Genomic DNA, 12,062 nt, shown 5'->3' on the forward strand with positions numbered 1-12,062 from the left:
GGGCAGTTTTGCTTATATTCCGGTCGATGAGAGGCTACTTGCTTTGGATGTCTAGGCTTTTTCCAATCAGTTCATGAGGTTGGATGTTTCTGAGCCCAGTAGTGTTAGCTTGCATTGTCGCTCGTTCTTCTTTATTGGAGCATATCTATGATCGGCGGTATGATGATCCCCATTTGTGTGTCCTTAGAGACACGGTGCAGCACGGAGGTGCCAAGCAGGTTACCTTAGGTGATGATGGAGTTTTGAGATTGCAGGGTCGAATTTGTGTGCCTAATGTGGATGGGCTTCGAGAGTTGATTTTAGAGGAGGACCATAGCTCCCGGTACTATATTTATCCAGGCGCAGCGAAGATGTATCAGGATCTGCGGCAGCATTATTGGTGGCAGAGAATGAAGAAGGATATTGTTGCATATGTAGCTCGGTGTTTGAATTGTCAGCAGGTTAAGTATGAACATCAGAGGCCTTGTGGTTTGTTCCAAAAGATTGAGATTTCTGAGTGGAAGTGGGAGCGGGTCACTATGGACTTCGTTGTTGGACTCCCATGGACTCAGGAGAAGTTCGATGCAGTATGGGATATTGTTGATAGGCTGACCAAGTCAGCGCATTTCATTCCTATGGCAGACTTCTATTATTCCGAGAAGATCTATATCCGGGAGATTGTTCGTCTTCATGGTATGCCCGAGTCTATTATTTCGGACCAAGGTACGCAATTTACCTCGCATTTTTGGAGAGCAATTCAGCGAGAGTTGGGCACACGGGTTGAGTTGATCATAACATTTCACCCTCAGACGGACGGGTAGTTTGAGCGGACCATTCAAATTTTGGAGGATATGCTCTGAGCTTGTGTCATTGACTTTGGAGGCTCGTGGGATCAGTTTTTGCCTTTAGCAGAGTTTTCCTACAACAATAGTTACTAGTCGAGTATCCAGATGGCTCCTTATGAGGCTTTATATGGTAGACGGTGTCGGTCTCCAGTTGGATGGTTTGAGCCAGGAGAGGCTCGGTTATTGGTTATGGATCTGGTTTAGGATGCCTTGGACAAGGTCAGGATCATTCAGGATAGTCTTTATACAGCTCAGTCCAGGAAGAAGAGTTATGCCGACTGCATGTTTTGTGATTTGGCATTCATGGTCAGTGAGCAGGTATTGCTTCGAGTATCGCCTATGAAGGGCGTATTGAGATTTGGGGAGAAGGGAAAGCTTAGCCCTAGGTTCATTGGCCCGTTTGAGATTCTTGACCGAGTGGGAGAGGTGGCTTACAGACTTGCGTTGCCGCTGAGCTTATCAGCCATGCATCTAGTGTTTCATGTGTCCATGCTTTGGAGATATCACGGCGATCCATCCCACGTATTAGATTTCAGCACTGTCCAGTTGGACAAGGACTTGTCTTATGAGGAGGAGTCAGTAGCTATTCTAGATCGGCAGGTTCGTCAGTTGAGATCGAAGAGTTTCCTTCTGTTCATGTTCAGTGGAGAGGTCAGCCTCCTGAGGCATCGACCTGGGAGTCCGAGTCCAATATGCGGAGCCGTTATCCCCATCTTTTCCCCGGCTCAGGTGCTTCCTTCTTCTATCCGTTCGAGGACGAACGATTGTTTTAGAGGTAGAGAATGTGATGACCCAAGAGGTCATCACTTGTTTTTAAAATGAATTCTGCGTTTCGAGGCTTTAAAACCCTCTTTTAGCATTACCTCGATTTGCGTACGTAGTTCGGGCGCATAGCCGAAAAGCCTATATGTGAAAATCTATGAAAAATGATAATTTTGACTATAAAATGAATTAATTTGACTTCGATCAACGTTTTGGGTAAACAGACCCGAACCAGTGATTTGACGGTCCCAGACGGTCCATAGGAAAATATGGGACTTGGGTGTATGCCCGGAATCGAATTCCGAGGTCCCAAGCCCGAGAAATGAATTTTTTGAAAGAAATTGTTTTCTGAAAAATATAAAGATTTTTGAAAGTGAAATGTTATGTGAAACCTATGGTATCAGGCCCGTATTATGGTTCCAGACCCCGGTACAGGTTCAAAATGATTTATATGTGTTATCAGTAAAGTTTGGTAAGAAATGGAATCCATTTGACATGATTTGGACCTTAAATGCAAAATTTGATGTTTAAAGAAGTTTTGAGAAATTTTATTGATCTTGAGGTTTAATTCGATGTTCATGATGTTATTTTGGTGATTTGATTATATGAATAAGTCCGTAGGATATTTTTGAGGTTGGGTGTATATTTGGTTTGGAGCCCCGAGGGCTCGGGTAAGTTTTGGATAGGCCACGGGTGCATTTTGAACTTAGAAAATTACAAAAAATTTGTTGGTATGATCAGGCCTGCAAGCTTCGGATTTACGAAGCCTGGCTCGCAAATGCGAGGGCTTGGTCGCAAATGCGAACCAGCCCAGGCCTACCTTTCCTCACAAATGCGAGATGTTCCTCGCAATTCCGACCTCACAAATGCGAGGGTGCCTTCGCAAATGCGATGTACGCTGGAAATAATTGAAGTCGCAAATGCAACAAATTTCCTAAAGGGTTCGCAAATGCGAGCCCTGTTTCGCAATTCCCAAGCTAGCAGAGGTCGGGGTTCGCAATTGCAAACCCCTGTTCGCAATTCCCACATCTGCAACCTGCAACCTTTATGCTTAGACGAATTTTAAACCCATTTTCACATCTTTTCAAAACACAAACTTCATAGGGCGATTTTTCAAGAACAACTCTTCTTCCAAATTGATTGTAAGTTAATTTTAACTCATTTCTTTCAATTATTAACATCTTTTAACATGATTTCAACTCAAAATCAATGATTTTCATGGAGGAAATTGGGTGTTTTGGGTAGAACCTAGGTTTTTCAAAAATTGGGGATTTGGACCTCGATTTGAGGTCCAATTTCAAAACAAATTATATATTTGGGTTCGAGGGGAATGGGTAATCGGGTTTTAGTTCGAACCTCGGGTTTTGACCATGTGGGCCCGGGGGCGATTTTTGACTTTTTGGGTAAAACTTTGGGAAATTCATTTTCATGCATCTGAATTGATTCATTTCGCGTTTATTGATATAATTAAGTAACTTGTGACTATATACGATCAAATTGGTAGTGGAATCAATGGATAAAGCTATAATTGAAACATGAATTGTGTTCGTGGCATCGAGATAAGTGTTTGATCTAACCTTAGCTTGAGGGATTAGGAGTCGAGTCCTATTTGCTATGTGGTAATTGTGGAGTACGACGTATAAGCATGGTGACGAGTATCTATACGTTGGTGTCTAGCATGCTCGTTAGTCTTATATTGTGATTTTCATGAGTTCGTTGTATTATTCGTGTCTTGGTGAAGATTTCTATTTGATGTGTAAAGTTTGTGGAAGTAATTGTGACCTATGAATATTGAGGAGCATTGGCTTGAGTTGTGAAATGAATTGTGAAAGTATAAGTGATAATTGAACCTTTAGAGCATTGGCTCGAGTTGTGAAGTGAATTGTAAAGTAAAAGTGAGAAAGAGAAGAGATCATTATGTTGCCCCCTTGTCGGGCCATTGTTGCTTCATTTGTTATGTCCCTTGCCGGGATTTAGTTGTTGGTTGATGTTGTCCCTTGCCGGGTCTTGTTGTTGAATTAATGCTCCCTTGCCGGGATTACTATTGCAATTTCATTTATTTTCCTTGCCCTATTGTTTGTGCTTGTTGTTTCGGTGAGGAAGAGAGTTAAAGCACGAAGGGTGATGTCGTGCATTGTTTTGTGAGGAAGGAGAGTTAAAACACGAAGGGTGATACCGTGTATGATTTGTGAGGAAAGAGTGTAAAGCACGAAGGGTGATGCCGTGCCGCACGATGTACCATTCCGTGCTGATTATGTTGATTATATGGTGAGGAAAGAGAGTAAAAGCACGAAGAGTGATAACAAGAACATTTTCATTACTTGATTGCTTTGGTGAGGAAGAGAGTAAAAGCACGAAGGGTGATGCCGTGCATTCATTGATTTCTGGTTCTTTTGTTGATATCCGAGATATATTGCTTCATTCATTTAGCTATTGTCTTTCTATCCGGAAATTGATATCTCCCTCGCAGCATGCTCCCCCTCCCAGACTTGTCTGTTTATTCCTGTATTTCTTTTCCGTTGTATATATTTGAATTGTACAGGTTATTTGGTAGTCTGGTCCTAGCCTCATCATTACTTCACCGGGGTTAGGCTAGACACTTACCAGCACATGGGGTCGGTTGTGCTGATACTATACTCTGCACTATATGTAGATCTCGGAGCTGCTCTTGGACCGTAGTTTGGAGGCTACCTTCAGTCCACGTGGAGATTCAAGGTAGACCTGCAGGCGTCCGCAGGCCCTGGAGTCTTCTCTATCTTTTATTTCATGTTTCATCTTTTATTTCAGAAACAGTGTATCGCTTATTTTATTCAGAATTTGTATGTAGTAAATCTTAGACCGTCTGTGACACCATGTTTTGGGCAATTATGTTTTAAGCACTTGTAATAGATACAGATTTCAGCTATTTTATTGTTTTCTTCCGCTTAAATTTAAATTTACGCTGTCATTACGTTATCGCTTTATGTTTTCTAAAAGGAAATTATTGGATAATGAAGTAGTTAGTTTAGAGAATTGGCTTGCCTAGCTCACATTAGTAGATGCCATCACGACTCTCGAGGGTGGAGAATTCGGGTCGTGACATTAAAGCAGTAGCTAAAGACTAAAGACATTTTAAACAGTGACTTAAAAATAAATACATGTGTTATTAGTGGCTAACCGTGCACTTTCCCTTAAAAATGTGTTAATAGAAGAAATGGAGTACTTTTTATAAGGTTAGCAATTTCGCATATGCATTTGCACATGCTCCCTCCGACTAATTTATATGATGACTTTTCTTTTAAAAGAACTTTTTAAAATTTACAACATAAAAAAAATTATATGTTTGTGTGGGTGGCTGTACATATCTCATCCAGGAAGTTTAAATATAATTATTTTAAATACAAAAATATAATATTCTTTTCGTGAATAACTTAAGAAAAAGTATGATATAAATTGATTTATGTCGGAAGGGGTTGTTAAATTCTATTAATAACTTCAATTAACATCGGAAGGAGTATTTTTAATATGTCGCATAAAACACGCTTTCTGAAAATGGCTATTTTCTCTCTCGGTGCATGTTAGCTTAACCTGCGCTTACTATGGGTAAGAGAGCTCGTATCCCGTCTCAGAAAACACTAATGGCGAAGGAAGCAGCTGATTCACAGAGTAACGCTCAGCGAGGTACTAGAGGAAGGATAGCAACAATTGAAAATTCTGAAAATAAGCAATTGAGCCCTAATGTCAATGGAACAGTACCAAAAATTCTAGAAAATAAGAAACTTAAGCAGATTGAAGCAATTCAAGTATGGGATGAAGTCCAGCAAGCGTCAATAAGCAATAATCCAACAGTGCATATGAGCACTGAAAGAAAATCATGGGCTGATGAGGTAGATGAGATGAACAAAGTGCAGGGGAAGAAGAGTTCAATGTGGGATAACTTTGATATCACAAAAATATTAAATGCTGGGTACAAATTGAATTTTATCCAACCTAAATCAACAGGTGAGTCTACTTTTGTTGAAATTGAGCTGGATGACATTAGTACAGAAATTGATTATTGGGAAATGTCGTGATCTGCTATGTACTTGGGGCTTATCCACCGTTTGATGTAATTCAAGGTTACATACAGAGGTTGTGGGGTAAACATGCTATAGATACGATTGCAATGTTAAAAATGGGGTAATCATTGTTCGATTTGACACTGTAATAGGAAAACAAGAGGTAATTGAGGGTGGCATCTATCACTTTGACAACAAACCTCTCATTATCAAAGCTTGGACACTTGATTTGGAGTTCACTCGTGATGAGCTACTAACAATACTAATTTGGATCAAATTGCCAGCATTGGACTTCAAATATTGGAGTCCAAAAGGGCTAAGTAAGATAGGGAGTCTGGTTGGTAAACCCCTAATGGTTGACCAAAACACAGAAAAGAGGATTGGGATGAACTTTGCTCGACTGTTAGTGGAGGTTGAAATGTATGCTAAACTACCTTATGTGGTGATATTTAGGAATGAGAAGGGCAAGCTAATAGCGCAAAGAGTTAGCTATGACTGAAAGCCAACTCTTTGTACCTATTGCTTAAAGTATGGGCATAAAGAAGGAGTATGCACACTTAAGAAGAAATCTCCAAAAAATGAACAAATGAACAAAGAATAGACAACACACACTCAGGTGGAGAAGCAAGGTCAATTGCAAAGTGAGAAAAACCATGAAGCTCAGAAAAGAATGTAAGTGCCATAAGGATTATTGCAGGAAAAGGAGCTCTAGGGAAAACACAGCAATATATAGTAAAGGATTAGGGGGTAACAAATGAAAGAAATGCAGAACAAGGTTGGCAAACACCTAATAAACATGGCAAGACTATGGTAAGGCAGAAGGAACAAATGGAGAAATCTAACTCATTTTCAAATTCTTAATAAGTAAGAGGGCCTCAATCTGTCCAAGGAGGAGGGAAAAGTGGGATGGTTAGTCTACTAAGCTGGAACACTAGGGATCTTAATGCTCCTAATAAGCAAAAGGAGATTAAGCTCCTTTGCAATGAGGAAAGAGTAGGTTTAATAGGCCTGCTGGAAACACAAATTAAAAAAGAAATGATGGATCAGTTAGCAAAGAAGATGTTTGATGGATGGAAGTTTGTAACAAACTTTGACTGTCATTACAATGGGTGAATCTGGATCACCTGGAGGCCAGATTACTACCAGATAATACCAAGGCAAAAGACTGCTCAACCAATAACCTTTGAAGTATTGTATGTTCCTTGCCAACTATCATTTGAGGTAACCTATGTATATGCTTTTAACACAAAAGATGAGAGGAAGGGACTGTGGGAAGATTTAATTACTCACAGTAGAGGATGTAGTAAACCATGTATAGTAATAGGTTATTTAATTCAGTTCTGAATGCAAAGGATATAATAGGAGGAAATAAAGTGACATGGGCTAAAGTGATGAATTTCTATAATTGTGTAGTGGAGTGTGGGTTGATAGAACTATCTGTACAAGGAAATAGATACACTTGGAGTTATAAACATGAAGAGCACATAATCTTTTCAAAAATTGATTGGATTTTTATTAATGAGCAATGATTTGATACCATGCTAGAATGCAATGCAAGATTTTTGACAGAAGGGATTAATGATCATTGTCCTGCAAAGGTGACTTTTATGGAGGAGAGGCAGAAGAGTAGAAGATCCTTTCAATTTTGTAATGTGTGGACTCAACATCCATAATCCATGAGCATAGTCAATGAGGGTTGGAACTATAATGTGGAAGGGTGCAAAATGTTTACAGTACTAAGAAGACTGAAGATGTTAAAAAGGGAATTGACATCTTTAAACACACAGGCATTTCATAACATAGTGACTGAAGCAAATGAGGATAGGAACACACTAAATCAGATCCAACTTTAGCTGCAGAGATGTCCTAATAATTTAGAATATCAACAAGCTGAAATTAGTGCATATCAAAAGTTCAGCCAGTCATCTTACCTAGCTGAAGTGTACTTACAACAAAGGAGTAAAGCAACATGGATTAGATTAGGAGATGATAACACGAAATACTTTCACTCAGTAATCAAGCACAGGAAACTGAAGCAGGCAATTACTCAGCTCAAGGAGAGTTTTGGTCTTTGGCAAACAGATCCTAATACAATTGCTGGTATGGTTGTTGACTATTATGAAAACTTACTAGGAAGGAAAGCAACTGAAAGGGTGAAAGCTTTTAGTAGTATAATTAGAAATGGTAACAGGCTATCGGAAGCTCAACAACAAGAAATAGTGCAACATTTTTTGGAAAGAGAAGTAAAGCAGGCTATATTTCAGATTGACAATAATAAGAGTCCTGGTCCTGATGAATTTGGGAGTGGATTTTACAAAGTAGCATGGCCAATTGTGGGAAGAGATATCACTGCAGCAATCCTGGAGTTTTTTCAGAATGGAAACATGCTCGGGCAGATAGATGCCACTAACATTGCCTTGATACCTAAAGTAGAAGCCCCAGAAAATGCAGGCCAATACAGTCCTATCTCCTTCTATAATATTCTATATAAGTGTACATCTAAAATGATTTGTTCCAGGTTAAATCTAGCAGTTAGTCATATAGTAGCAGATAATCAGTCAGCTTTTGTATAAGGAAGGTCCATGATGCACAATGTGTTAATATGCATTGACTTACTAAGGCACTACAATAGGAGGACAACTCCTAGTTGCTTAATGCAAAAATAGACCTTAGAAAGGCATATGATATGGTGAGCTGTGAGTTTTTGGAGGAAACTCTACGAAGGTATGAATTTTCAGATAAGTTCATACATTGGATCATGGTATGTGTTTCTACTACTATGTTCATAGTAAAAGTTAATGGTGAGGGACATGGTTACTTTGCTGGAAAGAGAGGGTTGAGGTAAGGAGATCCTATTTATCTACTGCTATTTGTTCTTGTAATGGAATACCTTTCTGACAATCAGTAGACTACCTGATTTCAGGTTCCATCCAATGCGCAAAGAGACCAAGCTGATACATCTCATATTTGCTAATGATTTGATGATATTCTGCAAGGGTAATACTAGCTCAGTAAATAGAGTAATGAAAGCCCTTGATCACTTCAGTAAAGTATCTGGTTTGATTGCCAATATGGAAAAATGTATCATCTTTGTAGCTGGGGTTGAAGATGATATCAAAGATCAATTGTTGAGAAGAACAGGTTTCACTGCTAGAATATTTCCTATCAAATACTTGGGACTGCCTTTATCTCCTAGGAAATGGAATAAGATGGATTGTCAAATGTTGATTGGGAAGATCACTCACAGAATCAACATTACATATTCTAAGCAATTATCATATGCAGGAAGGCTTCAAATAGTTAATGTTGTGCTTTTTTCTATACATAGCTTCTAGGAGAATGTTTTTATTTTACCACAAAGTGTGGTGAAAGGAGTAGATATGCTATGTAGGGAGTATCTGTGGGAAAAAAGGAGGGACAGAAGAAAGTGGCTCTGGTTGGATGGGATAGGGTGTGTTATCCAAAGAACTTGGGGGGGGGGGGTCTAAATATCAAAGGTTGTAAGGAATGGAATATAGCCTCAGTAGGTAAACTAATATGGCAGTTGGTTTTGAATAAGGAATCTCTATGGTTAAGGTGGGTTCATGGTGTGTATATGAAATCTGATCATGACATATGGGCTCATACACCTCTTATAGATAGTAGCTGGTGTTGGAGAAAGCTAAACTCAACTAAAGAACTGATGAAGGAATGATACTCCCAGGGCAAATATACATTAACTCCAAAAGGGAGTTACTCAACCACTCAAAGCTATTTTGCAATAATCGGTTGACAACAAAAGCTGAAGGTTGCAGATTTAATTTGGAGAGCTGTAGCACAGCCTAAACACAGATTTATTGGTTGGCTTGCAACACTTGGGAGGCTGCTAACTAAGGACAGGTTGATTGGGATGCAATTACAGGTTGAAAACATTAACTGTAATTTGTGTAATGAGGGCAAACTGGAATCACAAGATCACCTATTTGTTAAATGTAGTTGGATCAATGCATTAAGGCAAGAGTTAAATCTGTGTCTAGGGCAGACAGTGCAAATTACAGGAATCAAACAAATGCTTGAACAGATCAAAAGGAAGCATTGGAAGCAATTCAAAAAGGAAGTGATATCTGCAGCGAATATAGCAATGATATACCATACATGGAGAGCTAGGAACGTAAAAAAAAAATCAAGGAAGAATCGTTAATAGAGCAGAGGTAGTTACACAAATTAAAAGAGAAGTGATAGAAAGGATAAAATTACTTCAGGAGTCAAATAAAGCACAGAAATGTAGAAGTTTAGGTAGAAAAATTACTTGTAATTAATTGTTTTTCTGTTTGTTGGAGGCCTAAAAGTCTGTGATCAGATAATTAGGTGCTCTATAAGTGTAATTGTTTGATGATATTAATGGTAATATTCACATTGTTACCAACAAAAAAATCAGAAGGAGTAATTACTAGTTAACTTCTATTTTGGGGTGTTCATGAAAATCAAAATCTAGAACCAAATCGAATATTAAATCAAACCAACACAAAATATTAATAATATTTTGATTTATTTTGGTTTTGATTTTGAATTTTAAAATCAATCAAATTTAATTTAATTTTGATTTTAAACAAAAACAATCCAAAAAATCAAATCAAACCAACTTTGAAAATACTTATATATATATATATATATATATATATATATATATATATATATATATATATATATATATATATATATATATGTATGTATGTATATATATGTATATGTATATGTATATATAAAATTTTAAATTTTATGATAAATATTTAATAGGTTACACTCTTAGTTGATTGTCTAATTCTTTAGATTATAATAATTAAATTTTTTGCTTTCACATTCTAGTATGATTGTGGTTTTATTTTACAAAGTCAAAAAAATATTTCATTTTAAAAGTAACTTATCTTTAATTAAGTTCTTAAATTACTCAGCATTATAATTGACAATTATATATTATCAATATTTTTGATAAATGGAAACTTTCTTAAATATTAATTGCTTTGTTAATATTTTGTTAGAATATAATTGACAAAATATGTGCTAAAATTGATTTAAAAATCCAAATAACCGACAAAAAATTGAACCTATAAAAAATCAAATTAGTTGGTCTGAATTTTTATTTTAATATTTGGAAAACAAACTTAATTGGTTCGATTTTATTAAAGGAAAACCTATCTACGAAAAATCGATATACACCGAACCATGAACACCTCTAATTCTATCAATAACTTCAATTAACAGACTTCTGTACTTAGACCCTCCACCATACACACTACTTAAGTTAATGTAATTAAGGCCTAATTTGTTTGTACTTAATGAAGGTCCGAATCTTAATCATTCAGATTTCACACATTAAGGTTTTTAAAGTCTGAATCTTAATTATTCAGATCTTAATCATAAAATGTGTTTGTTTTTTTACTTCACAATCACTTAATAGAGTCTAAATAAGTCTGTATAATTAAGATCTATAACAGAGACTTAATTTCAATAAGATGTATCATGCATATTCATTATTAACTGCCTCTACCGCCTTCCATTATCAACTACCACGATGCCACCACCATCACCATACTCAACCACTACCACCCCCACCACCATCATTCTCAACTACAATCATTACTTATCCACCTCAACTACCACAACTAACCACCATATCACCATCAACAACCACAACGAGCCTTTCTCAATTACAATTACCACAATCACTTGTCATTATTAACTATCACCACCCACCACCACCATCTTAGGGCTGGGCATATATCAGCTAAGACCGATAACCTGAACCGTTAATTGTTTATTGGGTTATTAGTATCGGGTTATTGGATAAACGGTTCGGTAACGCTTTAAAATATTTTTACAAGTGGGTTATCGGTGCGGGCCTCGGGTTGCCAATTTTGTTAATGGATTAACCGATAACCCAATAAGAACTAATAAAATTATGACTTTACCTTTAAGTATATACATATGCTAGGGCTTCAGTTCATTCTCTCCTATTCTTTCTCACCCGCACTCTTCATCTGCTTCGTCTTCATTCTTCATAGACCTTACTGGTTACTCCTATCGTAAGTCTTTAGTTTTATACATTAAGCTTTTAATTTCTATAACAAAATTCATCTTCATATTGGTATTTTTGACAGTTAATAATTTTTATTTTTTTTATTTTTGTTTCTTAATTTTGCGAGCTCACATTGTGCAGCCTATAACAACTACCAATTTCTCTTCACACTTATCAATTCTCAATCGACAATCTTCGTCAGTTTCAAGTATATTTTGAATATTATTCTTTTGTACATTAAGCTGAGATTTGACAACAGGACAACATTTTCTTGCCTTCTAGGTATTTTTCATTTCTGTGTTAGTATTGCCCATGCACAGATCAAGATATTGCTTTATGGTTTCTTTTTTCAGGTTAGCTATTTAACAAACAACATCCAGTTAA

This window comes from Nicotiana tabacum, chromosome 7 (genome assembly GCF_000715075.1).
Source record: "Nicotiana tabacum cultivar K326 chromosome 7, ASM71507v2, whole genome shotgun sequence".
Taxonomy (NCBI): domain Eukaryota; kingdom Viridiplantae; phylum Streptophyta; class Magnoliopsida; order Solanales; family Solanaceae; genus Nicotiana; species Nicotiana tabacum.